We start from the raw sequence: 25,493 nt of genomic DNA, 5'->3' as shown, positions 1-25,493 counted from the left end.
AGTATTCCGCCTCACGCCGGCCCTTTGTATCCGGCATCTTAGTTCAACAATGACATGGACCGCGTGCCTCTCTCCGCTTGGAGGAGTTTACAGTCTCCTCGTTAATGAAGCACATCCTCGAGAGGGAATAGGAGACTGGGAAGTGGATCCGATTACCCCATAAAGGTATGTAAATGGGTCAAATCGGGCATTAGAAGGGAACTTACTTAATCACACGCTGCAGAATTAAGACCGCCCCTAATTGAGTCGCAGACTGGCTATGTCTTAATGAGGCTGCGATGGGAGTGGTCTAATAGCCTGCGTAGGGAAGTTTTTTTTTTTGGTGTGCTAATGGTTACTTCATGGTCTAGGTCAGGGTTCTCCAAAGTCGGTCCTGAAGGGCCAGATCCATGCCAGATTTTTAAGATAACTACATTTATCTAAATGGGGATATGCTAAAAACCTGGCATGGATTCGGCCCTCCAGGACATCAAGGTCCTTTCAGCTGCAGGTCTATTAGCGTCCAGTAATTTGTTCCAAGGCTGTTTGGATGAGGTTTACTGAGGAACGAAACAGATGTGTATCTTACTTTTTGCCTCAGATGTTTGGAAAGACAGACAGACAGACAGACAGACAGCTGGACAGTTAGGATGATTATATTTGGGATCACAATCTGATGATTTACTTTTTTTGCTTTAAAAAAAGTTTGACAAAGTTTGCTAAAAGATTTTGCTTTTCCTTCTCATTGATCTTTCCCTAGGTCACCACTAGAAAAGGGTCCAGCTTTTTGGTTATTTGTAAAAAGTTAACTGAAATCGAGAGTGTATTTTTGTTCCAGAGATCAGCAGCCGAGGTAAATTCACCTCCTCAGCTACCAACCGAAAACCTCTGTTTAATTTACATGATGGAAATACTGTCTCACTTCTTATTCCCCATGTCGGGCTCCAGTGGGTGGATTGGGTGCAAAGTGCACCTGATAATGTGGGGCAAATGGAATTTGCGCCCAGGTGCCTGCCTTTAATATATGTTCTAAATGAGACCTACCTTGCTCTGAAGCAGCTGTCTGTCATTTTGCAAGTAGTGTGTGGTGGAGACGAAACCACTGGTACTCAGGTCAGATCACTACGCCTAGACCTGGATCACAGTGTATTTGGGTCAAGACAAGATTGTACCACATTTATTCTATGTCTAGACGCACGACCAGATGGAACTCTGCTTCCCACAGCTGGAGACGTGGTCACGCGGCTACGTAGCCTAGCTCAGTGCGCGGTTTCCTCAGTTTTCATCCAGCTTTGACATGTGACCAAAGTAACTTGTGATCCTGACAAACTACTCTGGACCCATTTGCTAAGAAAGTCAAGCATTGGCTCCTGCAGTGTTTCTCCTCCGTTTGGAGTAAATTTCCACAAACACTCACTCCACCTCCAGCGGGTGCTTTTCTGTACAGGTTCCATACTCAGGATTTCCCAATATGCAAATGTAATGCATTATTCTTATTGTGCATTAGCTAACTTTTTTGATCCACCAGGACACAATATTATCTCTAAGGAGAAGCACCTTCCCTTAACCCCATCCGGTTTGGGGGGTGATCCCTCTCATTGCCCACCCTGTAAAACTGGCTTTTGCAGGAGTACATAGGCAGCCTTTTCGAGAATGTGAAACTACCTGTGTGACTTTGTACTTCCTATCAAACACCCGGACCCCGCCCCTTTTGGGAAGTTTAATCACACTTAATATTAAGGCACAGTGATGTCATTTTGTGCATGAGTAAATGTCTCCTCATCTCCACTTCCCCCTATCCTGCATTTTGACCCTGCGAACGCCCCCATACGCCATAGTGGTCTATGCAGGGTCTCTTATGTTTAAGATGCTCCTGCCGCAATTATGCATTTTCCTGTGAAAGCATTCCTTAGAGAATTAGGCCCGCACTTTATTAAATACCTCTGTTTCAAATGTACATTATATTACGTGGATTGTTCCATTGCTTCCTTATGAGGCTTGCACTATGTAGGTATAACAACAAGAGCGCAACTTGCATTGACAAAGCCAATAGATCTTGTCCTGTTGACCAATGGGCTTTGCCAATGCTTTATGCCAGTCCTGTACGGGATCAGCAATAAAACGAAATAGAAAGGAAAAAGACGCTGTGACGCACCACTTTTGGCAGCGAGTGCACGCCACCTGATTGTGGCCCAGCTGCAAATGGCGGCTGCCTGGCCTGCGGAAAAAAATGATAGGGGCGTAGTTATGATGGAATGGTTGGGCGGGCCGTTAAGCACAAAATGCCAATGCCACGCTCCGCTGTTTCGAAGAAAACACAGGGATGAGCCGTATTTACAAAGATACGGCACATCCTTGCGTTTTCCCTAGCACTGGCGCTAAATTAAGCTGCCTAGCGCCAACACAGAGTGCAAGGGTGCCTGCGTTGAGGGAATGATTGTTTATGTGCAGGAAGGTGTCCCTTCCTGCACATAATCACAAATAGCGATTTGAAACTTCTTGTGTTTTGCATTGTGCAGCTCACATGCAGCACACATAGAACTTGCAAATTGTCATTTTTTCAATGATTGTTCATGTGCAGGAAGGGTCACCTTCCTGCACACAAACAATCATTCAAGGCGTTTTACTGTTTCTGTGTGTGCTGCACAATGCAGCAAAAACGAGGAGAAATAAAGCACTGCCCCTCGTTCTGCAATGTTAAGAGCAGGTTTTCCCTGGAGGAGCAGGTCAGAGGGAAGCAGCTGGGAGAGTGCGAGGGTGAAAGGAGCATTGGAGTCATGCAAGTGTGGGGTGGGGCAGCAGCAAATGGCCGCTGTCGGGTCATCCAAAATAAAGTCAAACAATGTATTTAAATGACTGCGAGTCATAGGGGGGCAACAGAGGAGAGGGTGAAGGGGAAGCACTCTGTGGGTGAGTATTTGAGAGGGCAAGCAGCACACAAGAGAGCATGCAATCACATGCACTATCATGGATTACTTAAAGTAGTCACCTAAATGTGAGCAGCAGGATGATACAAGTTGACCAATCAAAAGCATGGTAAGAGGCCATTCTCCAGGAGACCTGCTAACGCAAGAGGAGGCTGGCCTCGGATGGGAACCCATCGTGTATGAAGCGAGGGTGACATTCAAGCAGTCGGTGGACGCTAAGTCTAGCGTAGGTTTTTGGTGTGGTCCAAAAGAGGTCTTTTGCAAACAAGATAGCTAAAAGCCGTCTGGTAGGTGGGGCCTTAAAATATACAAGGGATTCAAACAATATATCCTATAGCCAAAGAGAGGATGTTTAATTTTTGAATTTTTTTTAATGTGATATTGTCCCATACGGGCATCAGAGTGCCCAACATCATTGTAAATAATAAGTAGCAAACCTTTGTTGAGTTTGTGGTTTGTGGTTAGTAAATCTTGTCAGCATTATCGGTCACCTACAGTCTAGGTTATATTTAGAAAACAAAACTGCCTGGAGGACTAGTGATAGCAATACAATAACTGTATAAGGAGAGACAAACTGAATGAGGTCAGAGCTCAGGTGTTCCACATCCAGGCAGGAGCAGCTCATCTACTCCAGGGTTTTTCTTTACATCCTGGGGCTTATAATCCAGAATTTAAGAGTGGTATCAAAGAATGCAAACTCCTGAATTCAAAATAAAATCCTGAACTGACTGAGCTACTTTCAAACGGAACTGGGGGACTCGAAAGCTCTGTAACTAACGCATGCAAAGAAATGATGTATGTTTAGCCTATGTTCGTAGTGTATCATTTGAATTAAAGTAACTACAAATAACTGCAGGGGCCCAAGGTTTTTCTCAGGAGCCCTCCATTCTCACACCGCTTCTGCTGAATGCCTGGATATCCCAATACCAAGGCTGCGTAGTCGTGATTCCACCTCATGCCTCTTTTTTCATCACCCTACACTTCCTTTCTCTTTATTCCACTCTTGCACGTTATTTGTCATCTCTGCTTTCTACGTTTGTCTGTTTTTGTTTTTATTTGTCTCTTGCTCAAAATAACTCCTGGTCCCCGGACGTGCGTGCTAGTGCCCACAATCTGCCCAAATTAATCACTGGATTTTCAGAGTCGGTGCAAACAGACAAACCCCTCTCCTCTCATTTCATCCGTTGGGATTTAGAGTAATAGACAGTGGGGGGGTTAATGGTTGGCACACGCACGCCGTCTTATCGCGCGCCTGTGTTCTGCGCTCTTCTAATGCTGACCTGCCTGGGCTTCCGTCCATACGCTGATGGATGAGTAATGCGACCCGAATCCACTAGGAATGACCCCGCCGCAGGTACAATTACAGCGCAGTGGCGACGACAGCAACACTTCTGTATGAATGAAAAGGAATGCTAGTGGATTATGCCACCAGCTCCTATAATGCCTTGTATTTATGCATTTGAAAAGAGTACAGGAAAAAGGCGCTCTACAGTTTTAAGACTGACGCGCAGTCGAGCATGCAGGTTGGACTTCAATTAGCTTTGACTCATCAGGGCCACTGTTTACAATATTGGCATTCATGTGAAAACCTGATATGTGTCAATGAAATGACTCAGCAGCGGCGATGAAATCAGACGTTTAAGAAGGTTATCCCATTAAAATGATAGTATAGTGAGCCGTTTTTGGGAGGTGATGTAGGTCTGAAAAGAGGGTCACCCCATTGGAATCTACGGAGGCCTTTTATTTATCAGGAGGAAAATAGGATTGAAAAAAAAAGGGTGAAACCCAGGAAATGAGTGTGAGTTGATAGGTATGCTAATGCATTCTGGGAGTTGTAGTCTTGGCCTGTGCCCATTAGACTTAATACACCGGATGACAATGCACTATAAGCGAGAAGGCCAGACTGGAAATAGTGTCTGGTGACACAGGGTTGGATAGATGCAGTCTGATATTGCAGTCAGTGGGCAAATAGAACCCTGAGGGTCAGTTCGGTATCCTGGGCACTGCAGAACTGAACTGCTTTTTTTCCTGACAGCATACTGCCTTGTACCACACAAAGCAAGGACTGAAGCCTGACTGAGCATCCATCACACATCCCGGGTAGTACTGCCCCTGGCTGGAAGTGTACCGTCTGGAGCCACATTATGCGGTGATGTCAGGAAGAAGGATGCATCCTGCCACAATAAGTGCTAACTGACTTCTAAGGTGATATAAACTCCTCAAGACTTTATCTCACTGTCTCTAGCCCAAATGGACCTGTTGATGACGTGTTTTAGTATACTGCACAAAGTGCTCACAAATGGCCGTAAGTTGATTTGGGGATGGATCAAACACCAAGATAAAATAAACAGTGCACCCCTTACCTGCCACAAGTTGTAAGTGTGTTGCAGATCTCTGAGGAGTTGATTTATGAGGCCTTAGAACTCTGGAGGGACTCCCCAACAATCCACCCCCTCAGTACTTGGTGTCACGCTCACTATGATGCAAGAGAGCTTCTAGAGAGCAGACATGTAGAAAAAATATGCGGCATGTGCTGTGTGTGGAATCCAAACTGGGACTTTACCTGGAAGTGAATCCAGCCAAGACTAAATTTGTCTGCCGTGCTAACACCAGCAAACAATACCTGGTCAATCAATCAATCAATCAGTGACACTTATAAAGCGCGCTACATACCCGTAGGGTCTCAAGGCGCTGGGGGGGGGGGGAGCCGCTACTGCTCGAACAGCCAGGTCTTCAGCTTCTTCCTGAAGGAGAGGTGGTCTTGGGTCAGGCGCAGGTCGGTCGGGAGGGAGTTCCAGGTCTTGGCGGCCAGGTAGGAGAAGGACCTTCCTCCTGTAGTCGCTCTTCGGATGCGGGGGACGGCGGCGAGGGCGTGGTTGGCTGATCGGAGGTGGCGTTTGGGAGCGTAGAAGTTGATCCGGCTGTTGAGGTAGCTCGGGCCTTGGTCGTGTAGGGCTTTGTGTGCGTGGGTGAGGAGGCGGAAGGTGATTCTTTTGTTGACGGGGAGCCAGTGAAGGTCTCTCAGATGTCCGGAGATGTGGCTGGTTCGTGGGATGTCGAGGATGAGTCTGGCTGAGGCGTTCTGGATCCGCTGGAGTCTCTTCTGGAGTTTGGCGGTGGTACCGGCGTAGAGGGCGTTGCCGTAGTCCAGTCGGCTGGTGACGAGGGCCTGGGTGACGGTCTTCCTAGTCTCGGTGGGGATCCAACAAACTGAACCCAAACCTTGTTACCAGTGCCTTGTTTCTTGGCTTCCATATTTACAGCGATGTCAACTTCAAAACACTCCTGGCGCTCAAAACTATCCATGGCCTGCTGAGTGAATCTTCCCTCCCGGAAGGTGACTTCAGAATACCTGTGCAAGCACTGGTTCTGTCTGACAGCACGGAGGCAGGCCCCTGCATCACAGCCACCCCGCCTCCTCCTTTGAAGAGTGTCTTTCATGATGCACCCTGCTGTAATGAAGAACCCTGGTAAACTGAAGTCCTGAGAGATGCTTTATTCAGAAATCAAATACAAGCATTCAGAGCCCGGTGGCCGCTTCACTTCTTGACCACCAGCCTCTCGCATCCGTTCACCTTCCAAGAACACACAATCGCAAACCAAACACACTACACAAACCTTTGGCACTCGATGCTAACCTCACGCGGGCAGTGCTGCAAACCTTCCCCTTTACAATAGTGGACAAACAAACAATAAAATAAATCCTCCAATAAGGCCACATTGCATAACAGACAGCTTAATTAAAGTGTCCTGCAAACAATACATTGCATGTGTATATAAATATTAAAAACGGCATGGTAATGTAAGTAAAGCTATCTTATTCAACCAGGATTTGTAAAGCGTGGCTAGTCACCCAAACGGGTATCAAGGTGATTGCAGGTCCTGGAGCAGTATTCGAACAGCCAGGTCTTGAGGGCCATTTGGAATTCCGGAAGTGAGGTGATGGTCCGGAGATGCATGAGTAGTCCGTTAGCAGCATCCTAGGATAATACAAAATCACTGAATCTTTTGAGAATTGCTTAGACTCTGCCTCTTCTCCTCGCTGGGACCCTTCAACCAACACACACAACCCAGGCCCACTGAGAGGCTCCATGGAACCTGGTGGACTCCTCGCCATCTTCATCTCATTCATCTCATCGTCTCTCCTCTCTTTGGTCAGATTCTCTTAGATCCATATATCCGCTCCAGGTGATCTTAAGGTCATATGAGGTTATTTAAATGATTGTGGTATTGTCAAGTGTATCCAGTGAGCAATCACAACATGTTTCAAGCCACTCTTCTGGATTTTGCATGGAGTCTGTTGAGGCGATGCTTACTTGAACTGTTTATGTGCTTTGGCATTGTCGAGCCTAAACCAAATCTTGACAGATGTATTTTTACTGCCAGAGATATGTTTAGGCTTTAAGCACCCCACAGTAAGCAAAAAGATAATTAAACAACAGTCTGGCTGTGCCCTCGGTAAGCACGCCTGTATCTCCTCCAGGCTGCAGGGGCAAATATTAGTTTGATCATATGTCCTTAAACATGAGTGGGCTCACTTATATCCTGAGGAAGCCAGATAGTACCAAAATATTCAAGTGAATAAATGAATGAATTTGAAACTTCTAAAGCGCACCGCCACTCGAAATGGAGCATCCTGGCGCTACATTGTTAATTCCGATAACCCAGATGGGAGGTAAAGTAAGAGAGAAAGTGAAGCTGACTCGATGTAGTTGATTAGCTCCATTTTCATGGAATATATCCATGTATACACCTCCTAAATCAACTACTTTGTCTCAGTTGAGCTCCATGAAACCTACCCGCTCGACGAATCTTTCTAAAAGCTCAGCAGACGTCGGTGGGCCCTAGCAACCAGCACAAGATAAGTAGCAGAATTGCTTGTCATTGTGCAATGAGTCACAAGTATCTCATCAGACAATGGTTTGATTTGCTTCTTAAGAACTACTGCTACCCCTCCCCCAATCCTCTGCTTTCTACAGAATGCTGCAATTACCAGTGGTAAAGTTTGAGTCAAGAATTTCTACCCCTTTAATTATTTATTTTTATGTTGCCGTCCCCAGGAAACTATGAGGACATATCAAGACTGTGCATTATATATAGGTTGAAAATAATTGATATTATGAGCCATTCGCGGTTTCACTGTGCTGCCCATGTGCACTTAGGCATGTATGGGTTAATCTTTGAGACAAGCATTTGCTACTGGCACGACCAACCAGGTAGAGAATAATGTCAGAAAAGAATGTTAAAATCAAATGCAGTAGTTCTTGCGGCAATAAGCGCCGCTCCCATACTTGCATCCTAGGAGAGTAATACTCTGGCTAGTGTTGGTACTCCAGGTGTGAAGCAAGCAGGGCCTGCACTTCTAAGAGACAAGCCTTAAGTACTACCTAGTAGCACTGCCATAACTACTACTGCCACTACTACTACACCTAACAACCTTTCTATTGCACTGAATACCCTAAAATGTATAGCCTCCGATTAGCATTAAGTCACAAATAACTACTGCTCAAATATTTTTTCCACCTTAAGGTTCCTGGGACGACTATTCAAGTTAGAGGATATTCAAGAGTTTGAACAGGGGAATTACTAATAACGACTCCTTAACACTGCCTAATGAGAGAGCAGCGGGACTATAACGTAACATAACATGTATTTGTAATAAATGGTTCTCATTTTATGGACCACAGAAGGTGAAAGACTGAGTAGAAATGGGGATTTGAAACTCTATTCATGAAGTCAAAATCCGATTCTTGCAGTGAATGTATTAGTCCACAGTACCACCAGACCTAGAGGGAGGTCAGCATTTGGTAAGCTGGGCAGGGTCGTGCATGCGTGTAAAAGGCTAAGCACAGGAGTTTGGAATGGATAATGAGTTTACGGTGGAGCCAGTGCAAGGTACACATATATGATGAGATACGGCCATGTTTCCTGAGGTCAAAGATCTGCCTGGTGACTGTGTTTGTATTATCTAAAGATCATGCATTGCGGAGGATGGTAAGCCTGGCAGTAATGAAAGCAAGAATCGTTGTGGCTTCTATGACTAAATCCCTGTGTTGCAGGGAGAGAAAAAGGCAAATACCACATATTTTTTAAGTTGGAAAAAAAGTGTTTTGGACTACACTGCGGATCTATGGAATTAGAGGAATTAGACGATGTCCGCATCAAGGTTTAGCACTGGTCTTATAACTGTAAAAACATGAGCGATTGTCCCATCGAACAAGTGAGCCAGTCAGGCAGTTTTGCATTAGCATGGGAGGTCCTGGCTGCTCCCCCGCCCTTCCTGCATCATGGGGCATCATCAAGTTCAGCATTGGCCACAAACATTGGCGAAGCAAACAGATCTGCTAACGCCACATATTGGCTTCGTCCATGCATGTTTTTGCTATGCTCCTTTTTCTCAATTACACATATGTCCCTTCCGCTTGCCTTCATCCCACAGAGTTTAGGGATATGATGACATGGCATTTGATTTCCGAAATATATGGCGAAAATCTCTGAGTTTCAGAAGAGATTGCTGTATCACCAACAGCAGATCATAAAGCGCCTGCTGTACGATGGGGAGATGCCCTGGATCTTTCTCCTCAAGAAGCCTAGGTCTCGTCTCTTTGGTCCTTCTTCACCATGTGGCACCAGGGACTTGTTTTCTCCATTCTCGTATAAAGGAATTGTTAGATTTGTAATTTATAGAGCACAACACTCAATGAAGAACTAGGCCCCAGGGCTAAGTAAAGTTGTTCCGCTGCTTGCTTTATCTCCAGACTTTGGTAAGAAGAGCCATTTCCTACCCCAATGACCATCTAACCTATGTTGCTTAAATGCAGCTTCCTCCACAGCTCCTTGTGTGCATACCACCGCCCGCGGGTTCACCCCTTTCATTCACTGACGTCACATGGCGGCTTAGGGACAACCTGCACGCGAGTCCATCGCCTCCTTTTATAGCACCGTATTAAGGCCCTCAATAGAGATAAAAGTCAGTTTGGGACATGCTTGGTGGCCCCTGGGATAGGGGAAACTTCTATTATTTTTCCTATAAAAAAAACCTTTTATTGAACTTTGCTCATCACATGATAGTTGCATAGAACCAATTTTGTTCACATATTACATACATTGCAAGTGCACAGCTCCCCACCTCGCATGATGAATCTGTAATACAATAGGCTGGGCAGTAGGAGAGACCTCTTAAAAGACTCACCATCATGTTTGCTTCCGACGCAGTCACTTTACTGCCACCTCCTGTTTGTTGGCAGTGATAACAGTTTGTGTCTGTTCAGCATGATGGCTCCCCCTGGAGGATGCCTAATGCCCCTATGTAAAAATCCAGAGCCTTCTTGTCCCAGTGGGACGCGGAACTGTTGCAAACAGTGGGGTGATTATAAGCAGCACTGTGATCGTGTACCCTCCTGCGAAACAGTTCCCAGTTATGAAGGATGGATGCCAACCACAGTAAAAGAACAGGGCCAGCATTTCTACCTCCTCCAGATAACTCGCTGGCTGGCTGGCAGACACAAAGATTCCAACCATGGCAGCCTGAGCCTGGAGTAATAGCTGTATTGTGGCCCACACCATAGCGACCCCATTGCATGCTGGGAGGAGCACAAAGCTGCACAGCCCAGCCGCACCTCCTCCTTCGTTAGGGTAGGAAAACGCTGGTAAATACAGACACGCCGGGTGGAACTTTGAACCTGAATGTGGCGTTGTGACCTGATTGGCAGTTTTTATTTTAAAAACTATGGTTGGCAAAGGAGTCACACACAGGACACTTGGCATCTACTAAGTTCTGATTCAGTTTCATGTGCTACACTTTCAACTAAACTTGTCATTATGAACAACAGCGTTTTGCACACTGTAGTATGAGCCAACACTTACAACACTAAAAGCAAAACTACAAACCCCAAACACTAAAAGCAAAACTACAAACCCCAAAATTCAATCTACTGCTGACTGGAATGCCAGGACTGGCTGGAGGTGTCACTCGTGGGGTACTTACACGTGGCAGCTGTAAATGAAGTTTTTAAATGGAGCAAACGTGGTTCCCTGTCATCCTCATGTTGATGAATGGTAATGTCCTGTTAGGTTAGTCTGTCTTCTACACGCTCCACGCAGAGGGGAGAACAGAAAGGCAGGAGTGGATCCATGAGGGCTCTGGATTTGAGAGCGAGTGCAAGAGACATGGAGGATTCCATTGAGATTACTGTGGTCTGTCGGAGAGCAACAAGGTTAGTCGACTGAGGGTGACATCCTTGGGAGGGCGACCACCTCCTTCCATGTCTATGCAGACATTGTTTCCAATCTTGAAGTTTTGTGTGATCGCCTAATGCATTCTGTTGTTGTCTTTACTTTGCTTCCTGAACTAATTAGACTAACTCACCTGAAATCAATGTTTTGTGAGTGAAAAGTTAAGAACTCAACACAATTTCCATAATGACTTCCCGAGACGTGGTCACCCTAGTCCATTTTGACTCTTCAGGAAGCCATTTTGTTAAGCATGACTTGTAGGCCGTTGGTGGATCATGCAGAACTTGGCAGTGGTTGTTCTGGACTATGTTATGATCGCTATGATGACTTGCAGTGCGATAGTTTCTGTGCTGCGTTGGGGCAGATGCTTAACTGGTAGGCTTGAGGTATGTCACCTCAGGCCCCGCCCCCTCCCTTCACCACTGTGCAAACGTGCCCCGTGGCGCATTTGAAGTTGGGGGATTAAGTCCCCTTGAATCCTGAGGGTCTCTGGGGTCCAACTAGCCTTTTCAAACCACTCTGCAACGCAGCTCTGTGGCGCTTACTGGAGGTACGTGGTGGGCTAGTTGGACCCCAGGAACCCTCAGGATTGAAGAGGAATTAATTCCGCAACTTAAAATGCGCCACAGGGCGTGTTTGCACACATGTTACCTTAGGCCTCGCCCCCCTCCCTTCACCACTGTGCAAACGCACCCTGTAGCGCATTTTAAGTTGGGTATAAAGTCCCCTTGAATCCTGAGGGTCCCTGGGTTCCAACTAGCCCACTAGGTACCTCCAGTAAGCGCCACAGAGCTGCGTTGCAGAGAGGTGTAAAAAGGGGCGTGGCCTCTGAACACCTCTCTGCAGTGCAGCTCCCTGGCGCATACTGGAAATTCCTGGTGGGCTAGTTGGCCCCCAGGGATCCCCAGTATTCAAGGGGAATTAGTTCCCCATCTTACAACGCGCCAGGGGGCGTGTTTGCAGAGTGCTGCAGGAAGGCGGCGGGCCTACGGCGCGATGCCGGTCTTTTTTTTAATTTATTTTTTTAAGAAGGGGAGGTGTGTGGCCCCCCTTCCTTTCCTATTTTATTGGCCCTAGGGAGCCTATCCCCCAGGGCCTGAACCCTATTTTTTTTTTTTTTAAATTTGGTCAAATACATTATGAAGCTGAAAAGCCACTGTTTTTTCATGGTACTTGAAGGGAATATGTGTGATGGGATGGTTGTGTACAAGGCCTTCACGGTGTAAGCTAACTTTCTGTAGTAAGTGGAATCCAACAGGGTTTCATTGTGGATGGAAAGATGCAGCGCAGAGGGAGATATTAACAATGTTGAGGGAGGGAAGGTAACCCAGTATGGATGAGGAGAGTACGTTAACTTCGGCTGGACATAGCTGTGAGGGATTGCAGGACGCCTGTATGGCCGTGGGGAGATAGGCTTGAAAAAGTGCAAGAGGTGAGACTCCTTGTGGGAAAGAAGACATGGCTACATTTTGCCAGCTGGCGAGGTTGATGGCTTCAATTTATTTTAATAAGGGCATGATAGAAGTTAGGCACATTTTAAGTTCTGAATTTTGACAGCATAGTTGTCAAAGTGACCTATTTGTAACACAGAGTGGGGTTTGGGTCGGCCCCTTTCAATAACTGTCCTTCTTTGCCCAAGGCTGTTTCAGCCATCAGCTTGAGGCTTTGTCAATCGTGCCTTGGCTCAGCCCATTGGAGTATTCATCTTTTACCTAATGCTGTTGGCTGCTTGGGTGCATCCATTCATCTTAAGCTCGAGTGCTTGTATTGAACTGCATGAGAGACGTTTCTACAGCTATAGCCCTCTCGGTCCTCTTCTGGTGCCTGCCTCCCACCAGACCTGCTCTAAGGTGCTAATGCTACATCTGTTAGCACATTTAACTCAGGCCTATTGACTTTGCCAATTCTGTTTCATTGAGTAAGGAATGACTGGAGTTTGCAGTGGGTTAACTCAGATACTTTGAACAGTACCTTAATTCATTATTTGCTTCAGTGGTGGCTTTGGAGAGGGGAACAAGTCTGGTTTGGCGGATACCCAGTTTGTGAGACGAGCATGTAGCTGTGAAGAGGGCATGGGTTTCAAGTGTTTTAGAATGCCAGATTCTTTCCAGTTTTCCTGATGTGGGTTTATAGGATTCAGGTCTTGGGAATATCAGGTACATTGGGCTGTGGGTTCATCTTCTTGGGGGGAAGGGGAGTGTGTTTATCAATGAGGTGTTTGACTGTGGACCTAAGGGGCTGAGGAGCGTGTCTGTATTATCAGATGGGTGTCAGGCGGATTGCGGCCAAGACATTGTAGAGGGTGTCAGTAAGGAAGGACATGAATATGGCGGCAATTTATCAGCAAGTGAGTGAAGCTAGATGCCAAATAGGTCGAGGTAGCTGATCCAAAGCAGGAGTTTTCCTGAGTCGGACTCAGCCTAAGGTGCCAAATAAAGGATGAGCCGCAACAAAACCGCTGAGTGCCTTCTCTTCCCTCTGTATGCTGTTTTATAGCAGAAACACAGACGGGGGCATCCTGGAAATGCAGGGGAGCTTCAGGGCTGGACTGGAGGCCAAAATCAGTCCTGGCAAAAACGATCCACCAGCCCTACGCTGCAGGAGGCTGCCGGGGCCCCGGGGGCATTGTTGGGTGATTCCAGTCCACATTGCTCTAAAGGTAGCCCTTCTTTGCAGCCTAATGGGGAGATGCAGCATGGCAGCGTGGCCAGTCTAGCCCTGGTCATCCTGCCAAGAAGATAACAGGTGAGTATTTGTTCTCATGGACTTGAATTTACATGGCAGGTCTTTCATGGCTAGACGCGTTCTTCCGCTCTGAGGTCTAAGCCTTCCCTCTGGCTGGGGTCTGGCTCACCTCTATGGAATGATGCGGTAAAGTCATCTGAGGAATTGCTCCCGCCACCCGCATCCACATACATGCCAACTGACCCGACTCAGGCAGGAGACTCGATCTCTTTAAGCCAAAAATGGCTTCATTTTGTCCGTCTCCACCGGAGATTGCCGTTCGTTCAATAGAAGTCAAAGGGGGAAATACATTCTCTTAATTATGGTTTTTAGAATCGTCCACTTCCCTCTTCCAAAATGTTGGCATGTATGCATCCATGACCTCCCACCAGCCCTGTCACCGACACTTCTCTGCCTGCTCTGAGCAGATGCAAAGTGTCTGCAGTTTTCTCCCTGGAATCCGCAAGAAATGCACGGGACGACCCTGGGACTACCAGCTCTGTGCATGGATGCCCCATCCCAGGGACGAAAGTTGTCACTGCTGGAATTTGGGGACTGCGGTCAACCAGTAACCGTGCACCCCATCCCCACATACTCTTAATGAGGGCCCATGTCTGCGTCAGGCCATGAAGACATGTGTTGAAAGGAGCAGGGGGGGAGGCAGCTCTAAAGGCATTCTAAGCTGTTCGAAAGAGGGCAGGGCAGGGGGGAGAGAGTGAGTGAGGGTGGTGGTGTGGTTGTTTATTTATTTATCAAGTGTTATATAGCGCACACTTCACCCGAAGGTATCTTAGCACTTCGAAGAGTTTGCTTGGCGGCCATTACAAGATAGAGTTGGAGTAAATATAAATACATGGTGACTGCATGTAAACGAAGTATACGAAGGACTTTAGGACATGGTCGCTGGTACATGGGACTGCCACCGATCCTGTGTGGGGTTCTTGTGGGGGCACGTGGGGTGGAGGATCTTTTAACCTCTGGAGATAAACTTGACCAAGAGCAGGGAGGAGGTCCTGGGGTGAGTCGTGTTTTAGTAATGACGCCGTCTCGACCCGAAGGTATTGGGGCGCTTTACCCGTGTACCAGTTACATTACACATTCGTTTTTTGTAGGGTGGAGGGGGTGGGTTAAGTGATATCCCCAGAATCACAGGATGTTGAGCCAACGCCGAGGCTCGAAGCTGGGTCCCCAGCTCCAAAGTCGGCAGCTCTGGCCGTAACGCCAACACATAAAGTTGAAAAACTTCAAACACGAACTGAAAACACACACACAGAGATAGATAATGCAGTCTGGACTATTCTAAATGGTTTTAAGCAAATAAAGACCGAACAGCTGTGTCAAATAATAATACAAAAGATTTTACACAACCTACTTGGCTTAGCATGCTGCCCATGCGCTTCAGCGCCCACCTAAGGTTAGTGAGCGCTATAGGAATACTATAATACAAGAACAGCATCGCTTATTTAATCATATGCCTCTAGTCCTGCGACAACCCAAAAACATGCAGCAATGGCCTGCAGGTGTCTGAGAGAACAAACACCCCTACATGAGGCAGAGTCGCAGAAGCTGCTGATGGGAGTGAGTGGCTGTGAAGGCGGAGGCGTCTGTGAAGGCTGAGGTGGCTGTGAAGGCGGAGGCGTCTGTGAAGGCTGAGGCGTCTGTGATGGCTGAGGCGTCTGTGAAGGCTGAGGCGTCTGTGAAGGCTGAGGTGGCTGTGAAGGCGGAGGCGTCTGTGAAGGCTGAGGCGTCTGTGATGGCTGAGGCGTCTGTGAAGGCTGAGGCGTCTGTGAAGGCTGAGGCGTCTGTGAAGGCGGAGGCGTCTGTGAAGGCGGAGGCGTCTGTGATGGCGGAGGCGTCTGTGATGGCTGAGGCGTCTGTGATGGCTGAGGCGTCTGTGATGGCTGAGGCGTCTGTGATGGCTGAGGCGTCTGTGAAGGCTGAGGCGTCTGTGATGGCTGAGGCGTCTGTGAAGGCGGAGGCGTCTGTGAAGGCGGAGGCGTCTGTGATGGCGGAGGCGTCTGTGAAGGCGGAGGCGTCTGTGAAGGCGGAGGCGTCTGTGATGGCTGAGGCGTCTGTGATGGCTGAGGCGTCTGTGAAGGCTGAGGCGTCTGTGATGGCTGAGGCGTCTGTGAAGGCTGAGGCGTCTGTGAAGGTTGAGGCGTCTGTGAAGGCAGCCGTATACAGAAAAGGAGGGGGGAAGCACTCGACTGTTCTGACTGCGGTTTGTTTTGGTTGTGTTGGGAGCAGGTGAGTGAATTACACTAGCGCAGAGGACAGTGTAGATGGCCTGAGCACAGATAACGCAAGAGCAGGTTCAAATGGAGAGAGTTGGCGGGTACCCCCCCCCCCCCTTCAGTAATGGCAGCAGCAGAGCCCGGCTGCAGCGCGGCCCCCCGCTGCCTCGGTAAGAGGTACACGCCTGTGTGCTTTGTTTCCCTTGAGACTGGAATGTAAATGCCGGCGCTCCCCCCACACCCCCGGAGCCGCTCGTTTCTCCACAGAGAGCACATTCCATCCCAGTGTGAGGCGAGACATCTTCAAGAGCAGCCACCGGTCCCCGCAGGAGACGCCGCTGCTTGGCGGCCCTTGAAGCAGGGCTCACTGTCGGCACCAGGCCTGGAAAGAGGGGTGCGCGGCTGCCAACTCATGGGCCATGCCGCCGGCCAGCGAACGCCACCTGCGGGTACCCTGCACGTCTATAATAATAATGGGAAGAATGAAACTACAAGTTCCAGGATGCCCTACATCAGGTGGTTTGCAGCAGGAAAAGGAGTGCAGTGTCTGAGCCACGTGATATATAACCCTGCTGAAGGGTATGGTCCGATTAAACAAGCACTGCCAGAGTCAATAGGTCTCAAACTTTTGACCTTTTGGCTTTGCCAATGCTTTTCTGCTGATACTCAGAAGCACCAGCAGAAAACAAAATTGCTGATGTTGCGCAACATAAAAAAATACACACACACACAAAAGAAGTAGTGATAAGCAGCTGCAACTGGCAGCCCCGTCACTCCTCGCGCGCATGATGGTGGATCGGGAACAACACCCCAAATCCATCAGCTCCCCCCCCCTGCTGCTCCAGTTAGGAAAGAGTTGAAGACATACATGACGGACATGGGCCCAGGCGTCGCCACCAATAGAATGACAAAGACACTTTTTTTAAACTTAATTTAAGATGGCGGAAAACCCAAAAATAAATGTTACTTGTGCAAAGCAGATTTTGACTTGCGGCGGGGGAGAAGCTTGGCCCTCCATTAAAGGATCTGAAAGAGGCGAGGGAGCCACAGAGGAGCGGTTGGGGTGGAGACAATGGCGCGCGCTCAGAACATCAGTTGGCAGTCTTCCCCTTTCAGCACGTTGGCTTTTAGGCCCTTACTTGCAAAGAAAACGCAAACAAGTCCGGCAAGACAAGCTGGAGACAAAGCCAGGAGTGTTGAGTATGAAGGCACACGGCTAGTCCGCAACTCTGCATTCTGTGGGTTGGGTTCTACCCCCTGCACCCTTGAAGCGCGGAGCCTCACCTCAGAATCGAGGCACACACAAGCTGTGGGTACACACAGGTCCACAAGGAAACGCGGTTACTCGACGATTTACCTTCAGGGACCTGTCCTGTGATGGCGCTGATTATATACAGAGCTTCTCTATAGTTAGTGCTGTCAGAGTCCGTGGTCTCTGGGCACTGATAACAGGTGCTCTAAGTACCCAACTCAGTGGTGCTCAAAGGATTGACCTTGGAAGGGTGAGAGTCAGAGAGCGACTCGCCAGGATTGGAGAGTGTGCTGAGGTACAAAGCAGGCTCATCAGTGGGCCATTTTGCCAGCTCCTTTTTGCTGGTGCTTGGCCAGTCAGCAGCTCACACCCCTGTTCTGTATTCTGTTTTAATGAGAGAATAATCAATGTGTCACTGCATTAATGCAGACGCCTTCTAAAACTTTGCTTTTCTTTCTCCATCATGGAGACATTTTTTTTTTAACGTGAATAATGCCACGGAAGCCCGGTGGAGCCACCGCGGGTGCAGATCCTATTGGTAGTTATATACAGAAATATAATGGTATAAAGGAATTAATACACACTTTATTTTAGAAAAGAGCACATTTAATTACCCTCTCTTTAGTTTATCAATCTAACTGAAGTATATCAAAACATTTTTAGCAGTCTACATAAATATCTAATCAGGAGGAAAACACAGAACATATGTACAAAAATTAGCACAGAGATAAAAGGACAAACCTAACACACTACACCTAGTACACATAAGCTAACCCCACAAATACATTCCACTAGTGTCCTCCCACTGATTCAGGACGGACCACTAGGAGGTAGTCCACACAGTATACTGGAAATTTATCCGTCAATGTAGACCTTCTCAGAATACTGTCGCGCCGTGTCCAATCATAACTTCATATTTGCGACTCCTCCTTCGAATAATGTGTCTACGCAATTGCGTTTCGGCCTTAATCTTTCCTTGGCCTCCTCAGGACAGGGTTAATACATGACTGTACCCACACTACAAGAAATATATACAATGACCAAAGTAAATAAATGAACCAATCGTATTACTGTAACCCTCCATGCCTCCCGAGCTGGTGGCTGGTGATGAAAGTGTCCGCACAATCACTAGTGAATCACAATCTCCACAGTCCACTCACCAATGCCGTGTGGGTTGTGCTGGGGGGCGCGTAATGGGTGTTGTGTGGGAACGCCCACAGCAACACCCATTCCACTCCCCAAGAAGCAATAGGTGTTGTGTGGGAACGCCCACAGCAACACCCATTGCACTCCCCAAGAAGCAATAGGTGTTGTGTGGGAACGCCCACAGCAACACCCATTGCACTCCCCAAGAAGCAATAGGTGTTGTGTGGGAACGCCCACAGCAACACCCATTGCACTCCCCAAGAAGCAATAGGTGTTGTGTGGGAACGCCCGCAGCAGCACCCATTCCACTCCCCAAGAAGCAATAGGTGTTGTGTGGGAACGCCCGCAGCAACACCCATTGCACTCCCCAAGAAGCAATAGGTGTTGTGTGGGAACGCCCACAGCAACACCCATTGCACTCCCCAAGCAAGAAGCAATAGGTGTTGTGTGGGAACGCCCGCAGCAGCACCCATTCCACTCCCCAAGAAGCAATAGGTGGTGTGTGGGAACGCCCACAACACCCATTGCACTCCCCAAGAAGCAATAGGTGTTGTGTGGGAACGCCCACAGCAACACCCATTGCACTCCCCAAGAAGCAATAGGTGTTGTGTGGGAACGCCCACAGCAACACCCATTGCACTCCCCATAAAGCAATAGGTGTTGTGTGGGAACGCCCACAGCAACACCCATTCCACTCCCCAAGAAGCAATAGGTGTTGTGTGGGAACGCCCACAGCAACACCCATTGCACTCCCCAAGAAGCAATAGGTGTTGTGTGGGAACGCCCACAGCAACACCCATTGCACTCCCCAAGAAGCAATAGGTGTTGTGTGGGAACGCCCACAGCAACACCCATTGCACTCCCCAAGAAGCAATAGGTGTTGTGTGGGAACGCCCACAGCAACACCCATTGCACTCCCCAAGCAAGAAGCAATAGGTGTTGTGTGGGAACGCCCACAGCAACACCCATTGCACTCCCCAAGCAAGAAGCAATAGGTGTTGTGTGGGAACGCCCACAGCAACACCCATTGCACTCCCCAAGAAGCAATAGGTGTTGTGTGGGAACGCCCACAGCAACACCCATTGCACTCCCCAAGAAGCAATAGGTGTTGTGTGAGAACGCCCACAGCAACACCCATTGCACTCCCCAAGAAGCAATAGGTGTTGTGTGGGAACGCCCGCAGCAGCACCCATTGCACTCCCCAAGAAGCAATAGGTGTTGTGTGGGAACGCCCGCAGCAGCACCCATTCCACTCCCCAAGAAGCAATAGGTGTTGTGTGGGAACGCCCACAGCAACACCCATTGCACTCCCCAAGAAGCAATAGGTGTTGTGTGAGAACGCCCACAGCAACACCCATTGCACTCCCCAAGAAGCAATAGGTGTTGTGTGGGAACGCCCACAGCAACACCCATTGCACTCCCCATAAAGCAATAGGTGTTGTGTGGGAACGCCCACAGCAACACCCATTGCACTCCCCAAGAAGCAATAGGTGTTGTGTGAGAACGCCCGCAGCAACACCCATTGCACTCCCCAAGAAGCAATAGGTGTTGTGTGGGAACGCCCGCAGCAGCACCCATTCCACTCCCCAAGAAGCAATAGGTGTTGTGTGGGAACGCCCACAGCAACACCCATTGCACTCCCCAAGAAGCAATAGGTGTTGTGTGGGAACGCCCGCAGCAGCACCCATTCCACTCCCCAAGAAGCAATAGGTGTTGTGTGGGAACGCCCACAGCAACACCCATTGCACTCCCCAAGAAGCAATAGGTGTTGTGTGAGAACGCCCGCAGCAACACCCATTGCACTCCCCAAGAAGCAATAGGTGTTGTGTGGGAACGCCCGCAGCAACACCCATTGCACTCCCCAAGAAGCAATAGGTGTTGTGTGGGAACGCCCACAGCAACACCCATTGCACTCCCCAAGAAGCAATAGGTGTTGTGTGAGAACGCCCGCAGCAACACCCATTGCACTCCCCAAGAAGCAATAGGTGTTTTGTGGGAACGCCCACAGCAACACCCATTGCACTCCCCAAGAAGCAATAGGTGGTGTGTGGGAACGCCCACAACACCCATTGCACTCCCCAAGAAGCAATAGGTGTTGTGTGGGAACGCCCACAGCAACACCCATTGCACTCCCCAAGAAGCAATAGGTGTTGTGTGGGAACGCCCACAGCAACACCCATTGCACTCCCGAAGAAGCAATAGGTGTTGTGTGGGAACGCCCACAGCAACACCCATTCCACTCCCCAAGAAGCAATAGGTGTTGTGTGGGAACGCCCACAACACCCATTGCACTCCCCAAGAAGCAATAGGTGTTGTGTGGGAACGCCCACAGCAACACCCATTGCACTCCCCAAGAAGCAATAGGTGGTGTGTGGGAACGCACACAACACCCATTGCACTCCCCAAGAAGCAATAGGTGTTGTGTGGGAACGCCCGCAGCAACACCCATTGCACTCCCCAAGAAGCAATAGGTGTTGTGTGGGAACGCCCGCAGCAACACCCATTGCACTCCCCAAGAAGCAATAGGTGGTGTGTGAGAACGCCCACAACACCCATTCCACTCCCCAAGAAGCAATAGGTGGTGTGTGAGAACGCCCGCAGCAACACCCATTGCACTCCCCAAGAAGCAATAGGTGTTGTGTGGGAACGCCCGCAGCAACACCCATTGCACTCCCCAAGAAGCAATAGGTGGTGTGTGGGAACGCACACAACACCCATTGTACTCCCCAAGAAGCAATAGGTGGTGTGTGGGAACGCACACAACACCCATTGCACTCCCCAAGAAGCAATAGGTGTTGTGTGGGAACGCCCACAGCAACACCCATTGCACTCAACTTTGCCGCAGAAAACTGCGTCGAGGAGGGCCGTATGTACCAGGTGATGTTAAACCATGGAAAGTGGTTTAGTGCCGCCTTGTAAATACTGAGCAGGGCACAGCATTACCGGGGCGTCCGAACAAGTAACGGTCCGATGCCCCCCCCCGTGCCATAGGCTTCTGCATTCTTGTTCACAGACTGCTTTGGATTTGCAAACCCCATGAAGGTCCAACAAAGGCACTGGCTGCCCAGATACAGCAGGGGCGTCTGTCTGTGGTAGGTCAGGCGAGGGCCCTTGCAACAGCCAGGGCCTGCAGCCCACCCCTCTGCACACAGTGAAAGGCCATGGATAGCAGGGAAGGGAATGCATGCAAAGCAAATGCAAAAAAAGTGAAGTTATAGTTAGAATGGATTAAAACTCCTAAGCTTATGTTAAAAATATAAATGCTGAAATTCATTATAAACCACTGTTAAAATTAAGGTTACCAAATAATATAATATGAATAAAATAAAACCTAAGTAGCTTGGAAATGCGTAGCTTGCACAACAAGCCATGCAAACCATAAATCGCAGACCAAATGCCATGGTCATGACCTCACCTTTGATGTGAGAGATGCAATTACATAAGAATGGCCCGCAAGCCCAGATCGCAAGGTCTGGGCCCCGCATGACCGGCCCAGCCTCTCATCCTTCCATGATCGCTAATATCAGCATGGATTGCCATTGGTTAATACTTGAATTTACTCATGGCCACTGGAGGTGTGGGGCAGTGGAGGACAGAATTGTGCATCAGGACTGACTAAATTATGCAGCAAGAAAAAGCACATTATGAGGTATAATGTGGCATGTTGTGTGGTGGTAATATTTTGCAGTTTGGTCATTTTAATACCCATTAATACTGCCTGGGTTGAGTATCTGAAAACAACGGAAACGAAAATACACCAGCTACTCTTTGCAAAGGGCCAACTCCTGCGCTGCGCCACGTGTAGTGTTTCTTATACAACCTTCGATTGGTGTGAGCTAGAATTTTTTTTTTTTTAATCTGCAAATTATGAGGCAGATGATGGATCGTGTTTCAGATGCGGTTAATCCATAATCATGCGGCAAAGCGCCTCGGCCACAATCCTATAATTCTAGCGGCCCTGGGTATGGTGAATTTTGGATGTACCACTGCCATCGCAGAAGGGCCTGGTGTTGGGTCACTGGATTTGATTTCAGTGGCAAACCGTATGCGTATTTTCATTCATAAAGTACCAATTCTTAACTACATGTGGTGAGGGCGGGGTATACCGCTCTCCCTTCCATAACAACAGCTCTCATTTTAGAGAACAGTGAAGCAGGTGCATATTGTCTCTCTCGTGGCTCTTCCTAAAGGTCATTTTCAGAAATTCGATGAGAAATGTCGGAGTAAGTGACAGTAATATCCGAGAACACGGCCTGCTGCCTGTAATCAGTTTCTGTTGCCTGTGGGTGTGCTGCCTTGTCACTTCCAGCTGCAGACAGATGTGCTGTCTCCTACCCAGAGACCCACAGGCCGCAGAGGGTTGCTTCTAGCGGAATTCTTAGCCCTGGGTGTTATTTGAGGGGTTTAGATTGGGGGTCATGCATCTCTTAGGCTCCTATAGAGTCCTGCGGTGATGTTCAGATGTGATAGATGTAGCGGTCTAGTCGTTGGCCGCTTCAAAGAGTGGAGACCCCAACCCGGAACACAACACACACATTGTATCACCTTCTGGCCAGGTGTGTCCAGAAGGCTTTAAATAAACGGACCGGAGTCGCTCGGGACTTCCGCTCCATACTAGCATTCTACAAGTCCATAGTGTCTTCTGTAATCATACGCAACATGTCCCACTGTTTGGCCCCGACAATAATGAGGTTACTGCGCAGCGTCACTGCCAGGTTTAAGGGCCTGTTCGCAAACCTCAGTTTGTCGTACGTTTAATAGTACACAATGCTATCCGCTCACCTACATGCGGAGACCGCCACCTCTGCTGCGATGGTCTTCTCTATTCGGAAATCTCGGTCCAGATTACGGAGGCCTCTGCACACATACGCCTACGTTTTACTAGTATATGTGGGCGGAACGGGGGAATGGGTGGAAAATGTTTAGAGAGAGGTAAGGAGAGGTTACTGAAGGATTACGGAGGGATTCCGGGAGGCACACCCACCCACAAGCACAAGAGTAAGCCCATCTCTATTCACAAATTGCACTTCCAGACTTACTACCGCCAACAAGGACCTAGAACGGTTGTAAATGTATTCCAGTTCAGCCTCGGAGTAAGTCATCACCACACATGACCGCTCACGGGTACCCTAGGGTGACCACCTGGCATGGAGGTAAATTCTGGACGGGGCTGTAAAAAGTTCAGGTCAAAGGGTCAAAATTCAGGACAAACGGTCAATTTTATGGCCAAATCCAAGGAGAGGACATATCCCACTACTTTATCAGTGCATTTATTTACTGTTTTCTACATTGCACTATTTATTTACTATGGCCTTTTGTGATTGTCTCTAGGTGTGCTACATTAAGGTGGCACAATATGTCCTTGTTCCTTAGTTAGTTAATGCCCTTGAGCACGGTGTCAAGGCCAACATCCCTGCCCACATTTACTCAATCTTTCTGGTAGAGAAAGCAACAGCAACATTTTGATTAAGGTTTAAAACATTTTAAAAACCATTGGTAAACAATTTGGGAAACATTAAGTTAAGTGACCTTCTGCTAGCTTAAACAACTTGAAGAAAAATATATGACTCACCTCAACCTCCAGTGGACTTTAAACCCAAAAAAATGATTAGTGAGGCAGAGCAGGTGGTGTGGGCGACAGTCTCACACCTAATGTCAGGATGTGAGGTACCCAGTCTCACAGCACTAGAGTGTCATCCAGGACTCTGCATTTATCTCAGGATTGGGAGCCTGGATTACCAATCAGAGAGAATTAAAGAGGAGGATGAAATCGAGACCAGATGGGAGATCTACAGTAACTGGTTGAAAGGGATGTTGCTAAGACCTGGATAAATAAGGAAGAGAAGAACAAGGTGAGACAATTCGAAAAATCAGACATGAGGGGTCCGCCATGAGAATCGGAAATTATTGTGTACCTGGGGAGTTGTCTCCGCAGAGAGGAGAGAAACAGAAGAGGCACTGTCAAGTGGTTGAGCAAGCAGCACCCACCCACCCTGGCAAACTCTTCTGGTGCAATGGTCCCAGTGCTTAATTTGAACTGGTGGTTTCTACTGCTGAGCACCAGCACTTAATTGTCAACACTGGCACTTATGACAGCCTGCCACGTGGTGACGCTGTTTGTGTAATTTGAAGATGAGCACAACAGTTGTTAATTAGTTCAACATACATTAAAAGGGACTAATACATGCCACCGAAGCAGATCTTATATCTTTGGGGGCCTGCAATAATCGCACCTGTAGGAATGTGATGGTTAATAGTTGTCTTGTTACGGGCACTGGCTGCACTGGCGGGGGAAATGTGTTGTGCAAGCTGCAGTGGCCACCTGACGAGGGCCCTGGCACTTACTTTTTAACAAATTAAGCACTGAATGGTCGGCTGGTGGTGCTTGTTAAGGATAAGCTGGGGCCGGACCCCCTTGGAAGATTGTGCCCTGGGCAATTGCCCACTCTGTCCGTGTCTTTAAATTGTTTTCCAGTTGATCCAAGGCTATATACCAGTGATCTGGCTCATCCATAAGTGCCAAAGTATACGTAGAATCTTCAATATATTTGGAATGTAAATTACAAAAACAAAATGTAAGAACATGATAAAGATTTTAAAATGTAAGATGTGTTTCTTTAATATATGGTTGTGCTTTCTCCTTTATATACATTGGACCCCAGATTGAACTGGAAATCAGTTACCTTTCGATACCTAGGAATTCATATCTACGGCTCCCCCACTGATGTGCATGTGCAGGAGGGAAGTCTGGGCAGAACTACATGGTCCCTCTGAGCCCAGTTTACTTTTTGATCTTCATTTCCGCTTTCATTAACAGGTCACGTGGCACTAGTGAAGATGGCGGTGCTACCCCGGTTATGTTACTATTTTGCAAACCTTCCCCTGCTCCTCCCTCGTTCCTTCAGACACATCCCAGGTCTGATTTGGGGGCTGGAGTGTCGCAGGGAAGCGCTTTCCACTCTACAGCTAACCGTGACTGCGTGTGGATTAGCCCTT

At 48.2% G+C, this 25,493-nt stretch overlaps 1 protein-coding gene across 6 annotated transcripts in view; it reads left to right on the top strand.

Annotated features, from left to right (window-relative positions):
* The window catches only part of ILDR2 (immunoglobulin like domain containing receptor 2), an 878,816-nt gene that overhangs the window by 301,195 nt on the left and 552,128 nt on the right, over nt 1-25,493 (top strand). The window lies entirely within an intron of this gene.

This window comes from Triturus cristatus, chromosome 8 (assembly GCF_964204655.1).
Source record: "Triturus cristatus chromosome 8, aTriCri1.1, whole genome shotgun sequence".
Lineage (NCBI taxonomy): Eukaryota > Metazoa > Chordata > Amphibia > Caudata > Salamandridae > Triturus > Triturus cristatus.
This window is presented reverse-complemented; position numbering and strand designations above follow the sequence as displayed.